Raw genomic sequence first — 19,216 nt, 5'->3', positions numbered from 1 at the left:
TTAATGTAACTACTGGCCATTACTCCTAAGCATCAGACAGAAGTAAAGAAAACAAATTAAGAAAAATTAACAGAACTATTTACATATGGAATTATATAAAGAGATGAAATCTATGACTCATTGGTATTCCTGAGAGAGAAGGAGAGAAAACAAGCAACATGGAAATTATATTTGAGTATATATTCCACAAAAATTTCCCTAATCTTGCTAGAGAGGTTGACATGTAAATCTAAGAAACATAGAGAACCCCAGCTTTACGCTATACATGACAACCATTCTCCAGGCACATAGTCATCAGAGTCATCAATGTCAATGCAAAAGAAAGAATCTTAAAGACAGCTAGAGAGAAGTGGCAGGTCACTTACGGAGGGAACCCCATCCGTTTACCACTAGATGTCTCAGGAGAAAGCTTACAAGCCAGGCAAAACTGGGGAACCATTTTCACTGTTCTTAAAGAAATTCAACCAAGAACTTTGTAGCCCACTAAATTAAGCGTAATAAGTGAAGAAGAAATAAAATCCTCTTTAGACAAGCGAATGCTGAGGGAATTAGATCGGCTTTTCAAGAGGTCCTTAAAGGAGGACTAAAGATTGAACCACAAGAATGATGTTACCACATATTTTACCACAAAAGCACACTTAAGCACACCTCCCACAGACACTATAAAGCAACTACACAATGAAGTCTACATGACAACCAGCTAACAATACAATGACATGATCAAAATTATACTTATCAATACTAACCTGGAATGTAAGTGGGCTAAATGACCACTTAAAAGATGCAGAGTGACAGGCTGTATAAAAAGACAAGACCTAACCAAGATGGGTTGACTTCAAGAAACCCATCTCACATGTAATGACATGTGTAGGCTTAAAGTAAATTAATGGAGAAAAATCGATGACGCGAATGGAATATAAAAAATGAGCAGGAGTCGGTATTCCTGTATCAGATAAAACAAACTTTAAACCAATAAAAATTAACAATGATAATGAAGGGTAATACATAATAACCAAGATTAAAATTCAACAAGAAGCCTTAACTACCATGAATATATACACAACTAATATTGAAGCATCAGGATTTATGAAACCATTTCTTCTGAGCCTACAAAAAGACTTAGACAACCCCACAGTAATAGTAGGAGAATCAACACCCCATTGACAGAGTTGGACCGATCATCAAGGAACTCTGAACTTAAACTCAACACTTGACTAACTGGACCTCATAGACCTCTACAGAACACTCCACCCAACAAACAGAGAATACACATTCTTCTTATCTGCACTTGGAACATGTTCTAAGATCGACCACATCTTCAGTCATAAACCAAGTCTCAACAATTTCAAATAAATTTAAATCACACCAAGCGCAGCCTAGGCCATAGTGGAATGAAAATAGAAATCAATATCAAGAAGAGCTCTTAAAACTACACAAATACATGGAAATTAAACAACTTGACCCTGAACAATGCCAGGATAAACACTGAAGTTAAGGAAGAATTTAAAAAGTTATTTGAAATTAATAAAAACAGGGACACAGCTTACCCAAATCTCTGGGATACACCAAAGCAGTGGTAAGAGAAAAGTTTATAGCCCTAAATGCCTTCATCTGGAAGTTAGAAAGATCTCAAATTAACAATCTAACTTTGCACATAAAGGGGTTAGGGAAAAACAACAACCGCAAAGCTAGTAGAAGAAAAGAAAACTAATGTTAGAGAAGAGCTTAATGAAACTGAAATGCAAACATCCACACAAGAGATTAAAAAAACAAGAGGTTTTTTTTTTTTTTTTTTTTGAGATGGAGTTTTGTTCTTGTTACCCAGGCTGGAGTGCAATGGTGCAATCTTGGCTCACTGCAACCTCTGCCTACTGGGTTCAAGCAGTTCTCCTGCCTCAGCCTCCTGAGTAGCTGGGATTACAGGTGTGAGCCACCATGCCCAGCTATTTTTTTGTATTTTTAGTAGAGATGGGGTTTCACCATGTTGACCAGAATGGTCTTGATCTCTTGACCTCGTGATCCACCCACCTCAGCCTCCCAAAGTGCTGGGATTACAGGCATGAGCAACAGCGCCCGGCCGAGTTTTTTTTTTTTTTTTTTTTTAAATAATATTAATAAGATTGATAGACTGTTAGGTAGACTAACAAAAAAAAAAGAAGATCCAAATAAGTACAATCAGAAATTATAAAATTGACATTAAAACTGATTCCACAGAAATATAAAAGATTCTCAGAGAATGCTATGAACAACTGCATGCAAATGAGAAAATATAGAAGAAATTAATAAAATTATTGAATAGAGTACCCAGAAATAAACCCTTACATATACCATCAAATATTTTCAATAAGGGTGCCATGAAAACTCAGTGAAGAAAGGATAGATAGAATAGTCTCTTCTATAAATAGTGTTGTATAAAATGGCTGTCCACATACAAGAAAATAAAATACCTTACACCAAACACAAAAATTAACCTAACATGAATTAAAGAAGTAAACATGAGACCTTAAATTATAAAACTCTTAGAAGAAAACAGGGAAACTCTTCATGACATTGAATGTGACAATGAGGTTTTGGACAAGACTCCACAAGCATGGGCAACAAATGCAAAATTGATAAATGTGACTACATCAAACATAACTTTTATGCAATAAAGGACACAATAAACAGAGTAAAAAGGCAATATATGGAATAGGAGAAATATATGCAAATAATATCTAATAGTGGATTAATAATTACATATATAAAGAACACCCACCTCAACAACAGGAAAATCAAATAACCTGAATTTAAAAATAAGCAAAGAACTTGAGTACTTGAGCAGAAATTTCTCAAATGATAATAAACAAGTGTATAAAAGATACTCAACATCACTATAAGAGAAGCACACGTTAAAACCACCAACAGCAGAGGCCGGGCACGGTGGCTCAAGCCTGTTATCTCAGCACTTTGGGAGGCCGAGGCGTGTGGATCACGAGGTCAAGAGATCGAGAACAACCTGGTCAACATGGTGAAACCCCGTCTCTACTAAAAATACAAAAAATTAGCTGGGCATGGTGGCGCATGCCTGTAATCCCAGCTACTCAGGAGGCTGAGGCAGGAGAATTGCCTGAACCCAGGAGGCAGAGATTGCAGTGAGCCGAGATTGTGCCATTGCACTCCAGCCTGGGTAACAAGAGCGAAACTCCGTCTCAAAAAAATAAAATAAAATAAATAAAAATAAAACCACCAACAGCTATCATCTCACACCTATTAGGGCCATTACTATAAAATAAAAATTAGAAAACAGTGGGGAATACAAAAATGTGGAAAATATAGAGCCCTTATATTCTGTTGGTGGAATTATAAAATGGCAGGCCTGCTATGGAAAACATTATGCAGGTTCCTAAAAATTAAAAAGAGAACTTTCATATGATCCTGCAATTCTAATTCTGGATCTATATCTAAAATATTTAAAAGCAGAATCTCAAAGAGATATTTATGCACTTATATTTATAGAAGCATTATTTGGAATGACCAGAAGTAGAAGTCACCCAAGTGACCTTCTGCAGATGAAAGGATAAACCAAATATGGTATATTCATACAAGAGGATATTATATCCTTCAAAATGGGAGGAAATTCTGATTAATGTTGAAACAAGTACAAACTTTGAGGACATTGCATCAAGTGAAATTAGCCAATAACTAAAAGAAAATACTGTATAATTCCACTTTTATGAAGTATCTAAAGTAGTCAAATTCATAGAAACACAAAGTAGAAAGGTGATTACTGGAGGCTCATGGGAGGGAAGAAAAAGGGAGTTTGTCTTTAGAGTATGCAGTTTCAGACTTGCAAATGAAAAAGTTTTGGAGGTATGTTTCATAACAATGTAAATACACTTAAAACTACTTAACTGTAGTCTTAAAAATTGTTAATATAGTACATTTCAATGTGTTTTTAACCAAAATAGAAAAATGCATTATAAGGCCAATGATGATGGGCTTTATTTTTTTTTACTTATGATTGCTTTGGCATGTTTCCATGTTTTTCTTTTAATACTTTGGAGCTGAAGAGGTATTACACAGATCAAGTGCAACATTTTCATTTAATAAATGAGCATAATAGATTGATTGCATAGATGGTACTTTTTTTCTTTCTAATCCCATCTTTTATTCACACCATTGCTTGCTGACTCTTCAGCTTCCCTCACTTACAAGGCAAAGTCTTTTCATAGCATTGTATAAGATGCTGTTGGAAACTCACCAAGATTCCCTTCACTAGGCTGCCATGAATATCGGCTGCTAACAGCTTCCACCTCCACCCTTCTTGGAGAATTGTACTTGGCTAAACAAGATCTGAAAGCCAGGTTATAGCCAAGTATTGATGGGAAGGGGATACAATATAGACTTAAGACGAGACCACTGTAGGGGTGCAACTTTTGCTCTAGAGCTGAAACTTGCCTCAGGCTAATACCAGATCTTAGGTGAACTTTCTTCCCATGCTCTATCATGCCTCCTTAACTTCCCCTACACTGAGAGCAATCCCCCAATAAAACACTGTTACAACTACCATCACGAGCAACAATAATTGTCATAAGCCATCGAGTTTTCAGGTGTGTTGTTAAACGAGGTTAACTGATATAATTAGAACATAAAATAAATGATAGTATCTTGCCACTAAAAAATATAATGGAAACTTTAGTTATTGACTCTAGAACATGACAACAAAGCATTTTTTGCTTGGAAAAAAAGCTAGTCACAGAAAATCATGTAGACCAGTCTTCTTTTGTTAAGGAAAATGAATGCATATGTCTATTTAGATAGTTACAGTGAAATGTCTGAAAGAGTCTTCAAGGAAGTAAAAGTGTTTAGCCCTGTATGGTAGTACTATATATATATTACTTTTGTCTTTAAATTTATTTTATACCACGTGATGTTTAAATTGAATTTTTAAATTTGAATTAAAGTTTTTTAAGTTAGTGATGTTAATTTTGTGTTTCTTCTTTGTTTCAACAGTTTTGTCAAATACTCCAGCTGGACTTCCTTCCTTTCCCTCCATATGTTGTATCTAAATGTCTTTAAAGGGGAAATGTTTGACCGTTTTCTATATGCATTAGTTTTCTCAGTGTGTAGAGAAGTGGAACTCTGGAGCTTTTTCAATCTGTGTTGCAGTTAATAAGCTTCAGGGTTATGAAACATTTTCCAAACTTGTAGCATACTGTTATAGTGCCAGAGACTGTGTTCAACATTCGTTTGCTCATTTCTCTTTCACTTCAATTTTCTTTTTTTTTTTTTATTTCCAACATATTTATTTTTGTATTGATGAATGCATAGAATACAAACCACACACTTCAATTTTCTTGACTGAGGATATTCTCTGATTAAATGTTAAACTTATTTTAAAATTAGAAACAACTAAAAGACATAATGATGTCCAAGAAAAATGTTTAATGATGGTCTGCTTAGAAAATAAAATATGAGATAACACATTCTAGAATTTTTAGTGGAAGCAAGATTAACAAAACCCAGAATTCAGGGGGAAAATTCAGTTGTTGTAATCTGAGTTCACTGGATGAGTTACCTCACATCTGTTTTTACCCCCAATTCTATAACTAAATGCAAATAAGAATAACCTAAGCTTCCTTGAACAAATGTATCAATAACTGTTTTCTATTATCCAGTAAGATACATGCCAACATTATTCACACTTACAGGGAAACATTATAAAAGTTAGAGAATGGTTCTGTGAACTTCTTCAAGGTCACACAGTTAGTAAGTAGCATATTTACTGCTTTGACCCCAGCCTCTCTGACTCCATAGCTTTAATTGTTAACTTCTATTATAAATGTATTATCCAATGGGTTCAAATAATGAAAGATTAATTAGAATCATCTAGCTGATATAGACATTCTGTAGAAGAGATTATGCATGCCTATTATGAATTACGTGATAATATAAAATAATCCATGCCCATTTACCTACATTTAACCACTGACAATTAGCAAAATAGCATTCTGATCCACCCCTACAAAGCAAATGCTTGTCTTCCATATTTTCATGAAAAAGTTGTTTTCTAATCTCCTTTCATTTTTTTCTGTTGTAGCAACTGAAACTCATTTTCCCATCACTGTCCACAAATAAACATTTGCCTTTAAAAAAACTTCCAGGGGCTCCCACTGCAAATCATTAATATTGACAACAAGTTAAACTAAAAGGAAGGAGAAATCTTTTTCTTCAAGTGTGGGATTCAAGCTAAGAAATGTTTTAATTAGAAAATGTTTCTTCAGACATTCAGTGTGAGACTGTCAAGATTTCTCCAGGTCACTGGGGATTAGTTCTATATTCAGGACTGGCCTTCGTAAAAATTGGGAATGAACAATATTTAATTATTGTGTGTCTAAACTCCTGCCTCCATTCTCTCCATTGTGCTCTATCTTTCCCTATGTGTTACTTTTCATTTTTCTTTCAGACTTTAGGAGCATGCTTCTGTCCTTCAATGATTATATATGTCATAGACTTTGCTAGATGCAGTTAAAAAAACGACAACAACAACAACAAAAAACATAGTCGCCCAGGCTGGAATGCAATGGTGTGATCTCTGCTCATCACACAAAAAAAAAAAAGAAAAAGAAAAAGAAAAAAAAAACATAAAATTTTCTCAATTCTTACACATATATGTCATGGAAATTTTGATTCCAGCATTGGTAGCATAGTTTGGAGACAGTAAATTTCCTGTCAATACCATTATAAATCCCAAGGAAAAAAGTGGAATTTCTGAAGAGCAACCAAAAATGGGCATAAAGTGGAGGGAAATGACCTTTGAAAGTCAAACTGCAAAGAACAGATTTTCAAGTTTGAAGCTCTATCTGATGAGCATGAACAGATTCACAAGTGACTCTTCTTTGCAAAGCAACAGAATTAGTTTAAGAGTATGTCCAAGGATGACTTGGAGGCTCATAGTATAGCACAAAGTTAGAGGAAAACTTCTAGAAGTAAAGGAGCCACAGAGGAAGTGAGCCCTATAATGTGCATATAAATTCTTAAAACACACGCGCGCGCGCGCGCGCGCACACACACACACACACACACACACTCTTCTACCGCTAAACTATACCTGCCACAGCAAGATTTCAGAAACTCAGTTATAAAAGCAAAAGCTGGAAGCTCACAGAAGTCAGATCAAACTTCAGTTTCTTACTATTTTTGGAGAGGCAGAGTTTGGAATTTTAACCCAACCCAAGATAACTGCTTTTCAGAAATTATCACTTTTAAGGAAACCCTAACAGGACAGATCCCAGTGTTAGGAAAGAAAATAGAACATGTATATGCTTTGAGTGGAGCGGATTAGAGTAGGTGGTTTAATTAGAGAAACTGGCCAGGGAAGACTGCAGTTGAAGCATAAAGGAAGAGAAGGAGGCAGCCAGGGATAAACTGAGGGATGGTTCTAAGGTGAAGAGGAGTACATGGCCTGGTGGATAGTTTATCTATAGCAAGTACTTTTCAACCAATAAACCAGCAAATGTCATTAGTGATTCACTTGTAGCAGAAACACTACCAATAAAATCTAAGAGTTATGATCACGGAGCTGAGAACTAAGCCGGATCAAGTTTCTACCTATAGGTCTGACTCTCCTTAAAGTGTCAATTCTCTAGTTTGTATAAGATTATAGGCCGGGCGCGGTGGCTCAAGCCTGTAATCCCAGCACTTTGGGAGGCCGAGGCGGGTGGATCACGAGGTCATGAGATCGAGACCATCCTGGTCAACATGCTGAAACCCCGTCTCTACTAAAAATACAAAAAAATTAGCTGGGTATGGTGGCGCGTGCCTGTAATCTCAGCTACTCGGGAGGCTGAGGCAGGAGAATTGCGTGAACCCAGGAGGTGGAGGCTGCAGTGAGCCGAGATCGCGCCATTGCACTCCAGCCTGGGTAACAAGAGCGAAACTCCGTCTCTAAAAAAAAAAAAAAAAAAAGATTATACAGGTTTTCAGTTATTATATATAAGATTTCTCCTTCTGAACTCATTTAACAATCAAAATTATTTCCTTTGTTTTTTTTAGCAATAGAGAGCATTTATTGAGTACTTTTCTTGAGACAAGTACAGCTCTTACTGATTTGTAACTGAGCCACTTATCTATTGCTTAGTAAAATGCTACCCAGAAAAAAAAAAAAAAGCTTAAAACAATAACAATCACTAACTGTGCTCATAAATCAGGGGTTTCAGTGGGCTCAGAGTTTCTCATGTAGTTGTACCCAGGCTGTGGCTGAAGCATGAGCTGGCCCGTCTTAAAAGGTTTTCTATCTATCTATCTATCTATCTATCTATCTATCTATCTATCTATCTATCTATCTATCTATCTATCTCTCTCTCTCTCTCTCTCTCTCTCTCTCTCTCTCTCTCTCTCTCTCTCTCTCTCTCTAACACTCAGAAATCTTACCAAATTCTTGGTATTCACCATGTAGTTTTTTAGTATTAGTAAATTTCTTTTTAAAAAAATAACTTCTATTTTAGGATCAGGAGTACACGTATAATTTTGTTATATAGGCAAACTGATGTCACAAGAGTTTGTCGTACAGATTATTTCATCACCCAGGTACTACACCTAGTATCCATTCGTCTTTTTTTTTCCTGATACTCTCCCTCCTCCCAACCTCCACCTTCAAGTAGGCTCCAATGTCTGTTGTTCCCCTCCTTGTGTTCATGTGTTCTTATCATTTAGCTCCCACTTAAATTGAGAATATGCAATATTTGGTTGTCTGTTTCTGTGTTAGTTTGTTAAAGATAGTGTGCTCCAGCTGTGTCCAGGTTCCTGCAAAGGACATGATCTTACTCTTTCTTTATGGCTGGATAGTATCCCAGGGTATATAGCTACTACATTTTATTTATCCAGTCTACCAGTAAAGGGCCTTTAGGTTGATTCCATGTCTTTATTGTGAACAGTGCTGCAATGAACGTGTGCATGCATGTGTCTTTATGGTAGGATGATTTACATTACTCTGGGTATATACTCAGTAATGGAATTGTTCAGTCAAATGGTAATTTTGTTTTTAGAACTTCGAGAAATAACCACACTACTTTCCACAATGAACTACTACACTTGCATCAACAGCGTGTAAGTGTTCGCTTTTCTCCAGAGCCTCACCAGCACCTGTTATTTGACTTTTTAATAATAACTATTCTGACTGGTATAAGATGGTATCTTATTGCAGTTTTGATATGTTTTTCTCTAATGATCAGTGATATTTCGTCTTCTTGCTATGCTTGTTGACCACATGTATGTCTTCTTTTTGAAAAAGTGTCTATTCATGTTCTTAGCCCACTTTTTAATCAGAGTGTTCAATTTTCACTCGCAAATTTGTTTAAGTTCCTTATAGATTCTGGATGCTAGGGCTTTGTTAGATGCATAGTTTGCAAATATTTTCTCCCATTTTGTGGGTTGTATGTTTACTCTGTTGATAAGTTTCATTTGCTGTGCAGAAGCTCTTGAGTTTAATTAGATCCCATTGGTCGATTTTGGCTTTGTTGAAATTGCTCTTAGTGCCTTCATAATAAAATCTTTGCCTGTTCCTATGTTAAGAATGCTATTGCCTAGGATAACATCCAAGGTTTTTATAGTTAGGGGTTTTATATTTAAGTCTTTAATCTATCTTGAGTTGATTTCTATTTATGGTTTAAGGAAGGGGTCCAGTTTCCATCTTTTGCATAAGTTTAGCCAGTTATTCCATCACCATTTATTGAAAGGGAATTCTTTCTCCATTGATTGTTTTGGTTAGCTTCATCAAAGATCTGATGGTTGTAAGCACATAGCTGTATTTCTGAGCTCTCCATTCTGTGCCATTGAGAGCTGCTTTTGTACCCTGCCATTCTGGGTGGCTGCTTTTGTACCCTGCTGTTTGGGTTACTGTGGCCCTGTGGTATTGTTTGAAGCCCGGTAATATGATGCCTCTAACTTTGATCTGTTTGCTTTGGATTACCTTGGATACTCAGACTCATCTTAGTTCCAAATGAATTTTAAAACAGTTTTCCCTTGTTCTGTGAGGAATGTTATTGGTAGTTTGATAGAAATAGCATTGAATCTATAAATTGCATTGGGCAGTATGACCATTTTAGCAATGCTGATTTTTTCTTCTCTGTGGGCATACATTGTTTTGCTTTTTTTTTCATTTATGTCATCTCTAGTTTCTTCGAGCAATGTTTTGTCATTCTCTTTGTAGAGATCTTTTACCTCCCTGGTTAGCTATATTCCTAGGTAATTCATTCTTTTAATGGCAATTGTCAATGGAGTTGTGTTCCTGACTTGCTATTGGCTTGGCTGCTGTTAGTTTATAGGCTGGTGATTTTTGTACATTAATTTTGTATCCCGAAACTTTTCTATAATTGTTTATCAGCTTTAGGAGCTTTTGAGCTGAAACTGTAAAGTTATCTAGATACGGAATCATATCACCCAAAAACAGATAATTTGACTTGCTCTTTTTATTTGGATGCCCTTTATTTCTTTCAGTTTCCTGATTGATCTGGCCAGGACTTCCAATACTGCATTGAATAGGAGTGGTGAGAGAGGGCATCCTTGTCTTGTGCTGGTTTTCAAGGAGATTCTTCTAGCCTCTGCTCATTCAGTATGATGCTAGCTATAGATCTGCCATAGATGGCTCTTGTTATTTTTTGGTATGTTCCTTCAATACCTCATTTTTTGAGAATTTTCACCATGAAGGGATGCTGAATTTTATCAAAAGGCTTTTCTGCTTCCACTGAAATAGTCATTTGCATTTTGTCTTTAGCTCTGTTTATGCGATAAGACACATTTGTTGATTTATATATGTTAAGCCATCCTTGCATCCCAATCATAAAGCCTACTTGATAGTGGTGGTTTAATCTTTTGATGTGCTTCTGGATTTGGTTTACTCCAATGGCAATGGCAGTGTGGTTGTTGCAGGGACAGGTAAACTCATGCTGCTTGCAGCAGCACAGCAGGGTGCACAGGAACACATGTGCTGGCAGAGAAGGGGAGGCAAGGTCCACCCATTCAGACACATGCCAGAAATGTGGGTTTGGCTATGGGAAAGTACATGTAGGCAAGGCAGTATGGGGGAGGATGCAGTGTGAAGAGGGTATGGGCAGACTGGTGTATTTCTACAGTGGCCACTCTGCTGGAGCTCTCTGAGTCTGGGCATGGTCCATTAGTGCAGAAGCTATAATGGAGGCTCCCAGGATATACCTGCCCTGAGCTCCTGAGGCTGCACTACAAGCAGCCATGGCCAAGATGGCTGAAGAGGCCAGAAGAGGCCAGCAGACTGAGGGGTGCTTAGACTGGCACAGTCTCATGGGCAAGATCACCTTGCAGAGTTCACGTTCAACATTTCTGCTAGGCCTAAAGTATCCTATGGTACAAATTGAGCCTAGAGGGATTGGCATTCCTGTCTGGGTTACACTACACATGCTCCCACACCAAACCCTCTGTGTTCCACTCTGGCTAGAGTTCTGCCCCTACCACTTCTCTAAGGGGCTCTGTCTGCCAACTCAAGTGTCTCTGTTGGTCGTGGAGTCTTCTCCTACTGAGATTCCAGAAGCCCGTGGTAAAAGCAGGTTGCTGTTTGCCTGTTAAATTGACTCCTTACCCAAGAAATACTGGGGGCCAGGAATGAGTCTTAGCGGCCCCATTCAGGATTTCCCCCTTCCTCTCCCTGTCTTCCCTCTGTCCACTGTCAATGACTTCCCTCTGAAGATCTGCTCAGAGTGGGCCAGTCTTCCTGATGTCTTGGTCCTCGGGTAGCAGGTGTTCCTTCTCACTGCATCTGGTCAGTCATCTTGTCCCTTGTGCTGAGTACTGGGAATCTTCTTTAGGTCATGAGCTTATTAGTCTCCACTGTGCCTAGCCCAGTGCTAATATTTCCAAATTAATCTTACATTATAAATGCATTTGACATATGGAATTTCTGGAAGGCAGACATGTGTTCACTTTGTTCATGTGTATTCCTGGACTAATTATCACACCAATCACTTTATAGGTTTTCAATTGTGGTCTAATAATGGTCTAATGCATCTGCATATTGTGATCTTACTAAAAGCATTTGAGGAAAGATAATAAACAAAGGCAGGGCAGCTTAGAGAAGTTAAGTGACTTGTCAAGGTCATATTGTTAGTATTCCTTCTAAAGTGTGTTGCCCCGTTTAGGGCTACTGTTCAAGAGTGGCAGAAATAGCAGAGTGCTATGGAAGACAATATCCCTGAATTATACATGCTCTACTATCCTCTTTTGACTAACATCAAGGATGTCTGCACAGTAATTACAAGAGATAAGTAAGTGTGCACTTATTATGTACCAGTACTGTGTCAAGTCATCTTGCCTTGGCTGAGCTGTCATTTACAATACTTCTATGAGAGTAGGTATACTATTATTACTGTTTACAAGAAAGGAGTTGGGAAGATTGTCCAAGGATACAGTTAGAAAGTGAGAGTCAGGATTCAAACCCAGGTTCATCTGACTCCCAAGTCACTCACATGACCATTGCCTGGTGAGCTTTTCCTACCAAAGCTATTTCCTAGTCCTAGAAGTAGCAAGCTCCAAGTTACGTGGTGGGTAGAAAAGAGAAGGACTCTGATTCCCTGACTTAAGGTAGTGATTTCACAGTGAGCTAAGTGCTGAAGGCAGAGATGCGGAATAGGTTAACTGTAGCAATTTGGGATCATTCTCTCTAAATTTTAATTCCAGATCTTTGTTTTTTGTAGTACTTTATACCTCTTCTCTCCACCTCCCCCATTCACTTCCTCCCAAATATGGCTTCCAGAAAAATGCTTTCTGTTTTTAATGGATTCTTTTAATGGCTTCCCTTCTACTTTCTGCGTTCTTTTTTTGTATTGGTTTGTATATAAGCATCATGTTTTCTTTCCCATCTGCCATTTGTATCTGTATGTTTTCAAATTTAACCTCTATTAACCATTATTCTGTAGTTAGATACCTGAATATTTTCCTTTTTTTGGCTCATGGGGATATTCTAGACAGAACTCTGAAATAATGTGAATCATTTATCTTGTACACCCATTAATCACTTTGTGTTATTAAAATACATAGCTATATAATAACAGTAGCAAACTTATTTTTCATACGTAACCCAGTGTCCACCTTCAGCAATTAATATTTTAAAGTCTTGTAGGAGGAAGATCTCTGACAAGGTTTGCATTTATTACCAAAGAACTTTTCTGCTTCAACAAACAGTGTGATTCTGGACAATTATATTTATAAACACAAAATCTGTAATCCATTATATTGTTTTGGCTCACGTTTAATGTCTATGTTAGAGACAAATGAAAACTCCTTTTAGTCATAATATGATCTGTATCTGTGAGAAAGTATATGATGATAATGCCCACGGTTCATGGAGCATATTTATTACTTTCTGTGTGCCAGGATGTGTGAGATATTCTGCATGAATATTCTATTTGGACTTCCATTTACACTTACAGAGATTCAGTGGTTCAAGGTCATAGAAGTTATTCAGATTGATATCTCAGAATTTGACCACTTACCCACTTTGCTATATAAGCCTACATAGATCTTTAAAATATGTTTGGCAAATATTTATTATATATAGAAATATTAACTGAAAAAAGTTGACAAAAGTCCTTGCTTTATTAAAGCAAGTTTCCTAAAAAAAGAGAGAGAGAGAGAGAAATAGAAAAAAAGATGAAGAGATACGTATTTCATGTGCCTTGATTACTTAGATTTATAATATTGTGGAAGAAATGGAAAAATTCTTTCCTTTCACTAGGACTCAGTTTCTTTATCCATAAAATGAGAAGTTTACTTAATGAGGATTCTTAGTTTCTGCACTCAACTCAAACCACATTTATCCTACCTTTTTATTTTTATTTTTTATTTTGAGAGACAGGGTATCACTCTATTACACACTCATACCTCACTACAGCTTTCCCTTTCAGTCTCAAGCAAACCTCCAACCTCCCAAGTAGCTGGAACTTCTCATGTGTATCAATATGCCCAGATGATTTAAAAAAATAATAAATTTGTAGAGTCAGGGAGTCTCACTTTGTTGCTCAGGCTGGTCTCAAACTCCTAGGCTCAAGTCATCCTCCTGCCTTAGCCTACCAAAGTGTTAGGATTACAAGTGGGAGCCACTGCACATGGCCCATGCTACTCTTAATAAGTTGGTTCATTCTTTGGTTTTTCCTTTGCATTTCCGTTTTAGTATCTGATTCTTAATAGCCACAAATGCTACTGAGAAGATTGCCAGGGGCCAAGCTGCTACTATGCTATGACACAGCCTAGAAGCTATCAGCAGAGTTCCTCATCTCTGCTTAACTAACCCTTCCCCCACTTCCTGTTCCAGATGGCTGATAACCTGCCACCTTGCTTGTGGGCTCTTTGCCATTCCCACAGATGGGCCCAAAATGACAGAGCCAGGAAACAGTACAGGAAAATCAAATGCGGTCATTAGAAATTATTACTGACAGCTGTTCAGTGGTCACCATGAAATGAATTTGCCCACCCATCTGGATTCCAGCATGGTGGGTCTCTATAGATGAATCTTTATGCTAAGCTATAATGTAGAAATATTGTAGCTAATTTTTTCAGTTGCTTAAGAAAGAATTTAAGTGGTATTAGGACTAAAATGGAAATACCTTCTTATGTGAAATTCCTGGACACACACAAAGTGGCAGTATACAGTTCACACAGCTCAAGCCACACTAAATTTGTTAATGAAACCCTATCATCATCTCATTCATCAATATATATATTATTATGGGTCACCTACTCTGTACCAGGCATCTTGCTGGGCTCTGAGAATACTGAAACTATGACTAAAAGAAGACAATTTTCTCTCAAAAAGCAAACATGATTTTTAGGTATACTGGCTTATTGGACTTCAGTGCTATACATTTAACATAATTTTTGTCACAAATACGTAGACTGCCAGAAAAATCTATTATTCTATTGTTTTCGGACTCTATATAGATCAGTGGTCCTCAAGCTTCTTGGCACCAGGGACTGGTTTCATGGAAGACAATTTTTCCATGGATGGGGTGGGAGGAGCTGGGGATGTTTTGGGATGATTCAAGTGCACTACATTTATCATTCAATTCTCTTAAGAAATGCACAACCTGGATCCCTCACATGTGTGATTCACAATAGGGTTTGGGCTCCTATAAGAATCTGATGCCACCACGAAACCGACAGGAGGTGGAACTCAGCTTTGCTTACTCATGCTCACCCACCACTCACCTCCTGCTGTGTGGCCTGGTTACTAACAGGCCATGGACTGTGCTGTGTGGCCCGGAAGCTGGGGACCTCTGGTGTATATTTTTTTTGTGGAAACAGGGTTTCACTCTGGTTGCCCAGACTGGAGTGCAATGGTGCAATCTTGGCTCACCACAACCTCCACCATCTGGGTTCAAGCAATTCTCCTGCGTCAGCCTCCTGAGTAGCTGGGAATACAAGCATATGCCATCATATATGGCTAATTTTGTACGTTTAGTAGAGACTTGGTTTATCCATGTTCCTCAGACTGGTCTTGAACTCCTAACCTCAGGTGATCCACCTGTCTCTGCCTCCCAAAGGACTGGGATTACAGGCGGCCCCCAGGTGTAAGATTTAAAAATAAGGGTATAGTCTTACATCATTCTTTTAGTAACCAATACATTTTGAAGTATATATAAACATGGCTGGTTGAGAAAGAAAACTGAATAACGTTCCTATCCACAGGTGGAACTGGAAGAGAGAGAGGCAGCGTTGCTGACTTTGTGTTGTAACAGAGCTTGTTAATCTCTTCTTGTAACTTTTTTCGAATAGAAGAGAACTGACATATTGCATTTCCTATGAAGCTTTGCCATGACTTGAGGCATCTGCAGTGGATGTATTTATTTTCCTATTCAAATAGGATACAGACTCCCAGTGTCAATCTTTCTCTCATATTGATCAAACTTATTTCTCTTTTTCCACAAACCACTGTCTCCTTGAGTTGCAAATAAGTAACTAGCTGAGGCAGGAAGAGCTTCTGCCTTGCCCAAGAAAGCTCTAGGAATCTGAAATCAGTTTGATTTGCTTGAAGGTGAAGTAAGAAATAGAGTCAACAAAAACCCTAGTTCACCCAGAATACTCTCCATTTATGCCACATGCTCCAACATCCTGACTGATCAAGATCCTTTTTCTCTCTCTCTCAAAAGCATCCTTGCTTGGAAATAAGTTATACAGTCATGCAATTAACTTAGACATGACCAAACTTCTCTGCACTCCCCACCAATTCTAAATGGCCCGAAGAAGGCAGAGTATAATAATACATTCCAGAAAGAGATTTACCCAATAAAGATGACTGTATCATAACAGAAAATATCTTCATTCATGTTCATTATGATTAAATTCTTCTGTTAACAAAGGCATTTTCATATACTCTTAAGCTTAATGTGATATGGATCTTAATACTATAGTGAGAGAGAGGTAGAGTTAATAATTAAAAATAAAATAAAACTAAAGCTCATTTGCACATTTAAGTGGATCTTCATGACCCCAAAAGACCTACTATGCTTTTAACAGGCATAGGTAAAACTTATGTGTCTATTAAGAGTGAAGTGGATAAAAATAACAGCAACACATTAAGCACTAGTTTCCAGCTTGGGAAAGGAGCTTGCCTTTCCAGGGCATTGGACTTCTAAATTTCTGTCTCAGAACAGGATCTGATCTGGAAAATACAGGTACGAATAAGACAAGGAAGCAATGACAGCAAAACTACCGTGGGTAAAAACGGACGTGGTCATGATCCTGTCGTTAGGACAGAGACTTGTTTCCATGAGTTACAGCAGCTGGGGAGGAGAGGAAGACACATCAAAATGATCAATCAAGGTTAACCCTGAGGAACAAATAATCACTTGGAAAAAGGAAAATGAAGGCAAATGGGGAGGAGAGACTATGTGAATATTGGAAGGTGTAAAAAGTTAAGACACATTTCTGGTTTCCAATGTGGCATGTAGGAAGTTTGGAAGTTGTCAGTACTGTGTTTACAACCAAAAAACAGAAAAGATGAACAAACTGAAAATCAACTCTTCTTATAATACATTCATTAGAAAATTGAGGTTACAGGGCAAAACACTGCCTCCAAAACTGGAAGGACAGGCAGATACAGAGAATCACAGCTTAATAGAGCAAAAGTCTAGGACCAGAAACTCACCACTGCATCCAGTACTCAGATAGAAAAAAAAAATCAGCTATAACTGATGAACCCCTGCTCAGTATAGACAAGTTTGAGATTTAAAATCTCCAGTGGTGGCTGGTCTTAAGATGGCCCCAATGCTTTTCTGAGTTTTTCCTCTAGGAAACCCACCCAGTCCTCAGAGTGAAAATTAGAGAAAAATCGATTCCTCTTTCAGGCAGCAGGAGGGAAAAAGGAATCATTTTGAAATATACCCACTGTATTTTGTTCTCGTTAACACATGCATGCCCTCAAGATAAACTATTTCACTGGAGCCTGACCACCTCAGGTTTTATTAGAGCCTCATTGACCTGGAAGAAAAGAAGTATCCCACTTGAATTTCTCCAATCTTCTACATGGACATAGAAAATACTCAGCTCTAGCTCCCTCCAGCCTCCCACGTGGGCAACTGGAAATAGTTAACTCCAGTCACCGCCAGCCTTATTATCTGACTTGAATTTAGGGGCAGCTGGAAGAGAACACCAAAGTAGCTATGAAGGTTACAACCCAGGGCAAAGGTTCACTAAATGACTGAGACCTAATCATATAACTACAAAATGCTTCTCTTCCTCCCACATCTTACCACTGTATCAGTATGGCTTTTATATGAAAGGATTACAACTCAAAGAACTGAGCAACCCAGAGAACATTTAAGAAGTCACTAGAAAGATAAAAGAAAAACAACAACAAAAAACCAAGTGAGACAAAAACAAGAATGCCAGAGAAAAAAATATGCCTTTGAAACCTATAGCTATTGCTAACCCTAAACTCAGCCAGATAAAGAGCTGAATGATGAGAACACATGGACCTAGGGAGGGGAACAACACACATTGGGGCCTGTCAGTGCGGTGTGGGTCAGGAGAGCATCAGGAGAAATAGCTAATGCATGAAAGTCTTAATAGGTGATGGGTTGACAGGTGCAGAAAACCACCATGGCACACCTTTACCTATGTAACAAACCTGTACATCCTGTACATGCATCCCAGAACTTAAAATTAAATAAAATAAAATAAAAAGGTTTAAAAAAGACCTCACATTGAAGACTTATCTCGGTTGCTTTATAACCCAGTATATCATCTTCAGCTTTCAACCAAGAATAACACAACATACTAAGATATCAAAAATACAGTTTGAAGAGGCAAAGCAAGCATCAGAACCAGACTCCATTATGGCAGAGATATTGAAAATATAGACAGGAATTTAAAATAACTATGATTAATATGCTGAAGAGTCTAATGAATGTAGACAAACATAAGAACAGATGACTGATATAAGCAGAGAGGGAGGGACCCTAAGAAAGAATCAAAAGGAGATGCTATGTATTAAAAGATCATTGTAAGCAGTAATTAAAAATGCCTTTGATGGACACATTAAGAGACTACACATGACTGAGGAAAGAACTAGTGAGCTTGCCAATATGATAATAGCAACTTTGAAAACAGAAATGCAAAGAGAAATAAGATTAGGAGAGATAAAATGGAATATTCAAGAACTCTAAAAATCACAACAGGTACAATATTTCTGCAATGAGAAAACCAAAAGAAGAAAGAAAGAAGGATTTGTTAAAGTAACAATGACTGAAATTTTTCTAAAATTCATGACAGACATCAAACTACAGATCCAGGAAGCTCACAGAACACCAAGTAGGATAAATAACAGTGAATACATGTCTGAGTATATCATATTCAACCCACAGAAAAATTATAACAAGAGAAAATCTTCAAAGAAAACAGAATGAGAGGTGGCAGGAGCCACCTTTTTATATAGGAACAAAGATAAATATTCCCTTGGCCTTCTCTTCAGTACCTATACAAGCAACAAGAGTACAGTGAACTATTTCAAGTTTTAAAAGTAAAATCAACAAATAAAAATTCAAAATAACTTAGAAACTTAGAATTCTATAAGATTTCTTATAGTGAATGTAGTTTTCAGAAATAAAGGAAAAACATTTGTAGACAAAAATGGGAGAATCTATCACCAATAGGTGTGCCTTGCAAGAGATGTTAAAAAATTATTATTTTGTTATAATTGGTACATAATCCATTT

General features: G+C 37.4%; 1 protein-coding gene across 1 annotated transcript in view; it reads right to left on the bottom strand.

Annotated features, from left to right (window-relative positions):
- LOC128929180 (uncharacterized) overlaps nt 1–19,216 on the bottom strand; it is a 221,368-nt gene that overhangs the window by 150,393 nt on the left and 51,759 nt on the right. The window lies entirely within an intron of this gene.

This window comes from Callithrix jacchus, chromosome 12, assembly GCF_049354715.1.
Source record: "Callithrix jacchus isolate 240 chromosome 12, calJac240_pri, whole genome shotgun sequence".
Taxonomy (NCBI): Eukaryota; Metazoa; Chordata; class Mammalia; order Primates; family Cebidae; genus Callithrix; species Callithrix jacchus.
This window is presented reverse-complemented; position numbering and strand designations above follow the sequence as displayed.